The sequence below is a fragment of the Etheostoma spectabile genome, chromosome 10, assembly GCF_008692095.1.
Source record: "Etheostoma spectabile isolate EspeVRDwgs_2016 chromosome 10, UIUC_Espe_1.0, whole genome shotgun sequence".
Classification (NCBI taxonomy): domain Eukaryota; kingdom Metazoa; phylum Chordata; class Actinopteri; order Perciformes; family Percidae; genus Etheostoma; species Etheostoma spectabile.
This window is the reverse complement of record NC_045742.1, coordinates 12,448,544-12,450,158: the sequence shown is the minus strand read 5'-3', so window position 1 is coordinate 12,450,158 and position 1,615 is coordinate 12,448,544. Positions and strand designations below refer to the sequence as shown.

Here is a 1,615-nt window from a genome sequence, read left to right as displayed (position 1 = left end):
ATATATATATATATATATATATATATATATATATATATCCACTGCTCCTAATACTAGGAGAAATAAAATGTCACTACATTGTACTTGTACATGACAATTAAGAATAAAGTTTGTTTGTTGTTTTGTTTTGTTTGTTTACCCCTTCACGTGTACAAAATGTCTTTTGTTGTTTTTGATATTTATTGTTGCTATTTCTGGTTCTCGTTAGTGAATTGTTCAAATTTATATTTACATGCTTGGTCACTAGGACTGGTTTGTGCATTTATTCTCTTGCACAGCTGTCTAAATGCAGGTGTGAAAAGATAACTTTCATGAGCAGGATAGATGATACATATCCTGAAAGTCTAAAGTTTATTATTCTGGTCCAGTCTATTTTTTTATTTCCATACTGTCAACCAGCTTTTCCCAATAGGCAGGGCAGAGAAGATAAAAGTGAGAAAACACAGCTCTTAGAGAAAGACAATTTTCTTGGATATTTTCATATTTACCACAAGGCAGAGACAGCATTCCCATGAGATCAGGAAGACTGGATGGTTCATAGTTTTTTTATTTGAGCGATATGGAGGAGATATCGATATCTCCTCTGAGATCTTGATTTAGCTCTGCGGCCCTAAGAAAACAGACACCGCAGCTTCCTCCTGAGCCGGCCATGTTTCATGTCGAGACAGTTAAACAAGTCACCGTATCCACCCATTCCCAGCTCTTTCTCCAGACACTGAACTCAATTATAACAGAGGCTAACTCCTCATCACCACAAGTTCACTGAGCGTGGCTAATCTTATCTTGATCCGTTATTAGCAGCATTTTTCATCTTTATGGCAGAGCTAACAAGCCTTTGAGATCGTTAATAGCTGGGAATGTTCAAATCTCACATTGAACATGAAGATGAATGAAAGAAGGATCACTGAACATAAATCACTCTGTGCTCGCTGCAGTTTTATAGTGCGGGGAACTTCTTAAGTCCAAAAATTCACAAGCGGTTCTCATGAAACAGAGATTTTCACAAAAGAAATCACACAGTATGAGGAGATCTCTCAAGCAATTAGTTTTATTCAATTTAAATCTAAAGCACATGCGGATGCTTGTGCAGAACCAGGAACCAAAAATGATTTATCACAGACAGCTTGAAAGTCATGTAGAAAATAAGGAAAAGATTACAGAGGAATGTATAACCGAATGCTTATTTCTAAAAACGACAGCAAATTGGGACATTGATTTTTAAAGGAGAAATAATGAATCACACAGGCTTTTTCTTGTAGAAACATCCAGGTGCTCATTTCGTAAGAGCTGCGGAAAAACAACAACTTCATGAACCATTTGAAAAGCAAACAGTGCACTGCACACTTGACTGTCAGTTATATGTAAAAACAAAACATGAATGCATGACTGTAAAAGCAAAGGGAAGGTGGGACGCTTTTCGTTACCAAAAGGAGAACTGTCAATATGTTTGTTAACAGTGAAGGGGTCAAGGGTTAAGAGCCGGTAATCAGACAACGTTTGAGTGATGGATGAGGTGGTATTAGAGGAGGATGACTTCACAGAGCCGCAGCTTAACGTGTGTGTGTGTTTGTGTGTGTGTGTGTGTGTGTGTGTGTGCGTGTGCGTGCGTGCGTGC

General features: G+C 38.0%; 1 protein-coding gene across 1 annotated transcript in view; it reads right to left on the bottom strand.

Moving 5' to 3' along the window:
- Positions 1-1,032: 1,032 nt before the first annotated feature.
- vimr2 (vimentin-related 2) overlaps positions 1,033-1,615 on the bottom strand; it is a 16,355-nt gene continuing 15,772 nt past the window's right edge. The window contains exon 10 of the mRNA XM_032527890.1: positions 1,033-1,615. This exon is cut by the window's right edge and continues 461 nt beyond it. The gene's annotated coding sequence lies outside the window, so the exon portion shown is untranslated.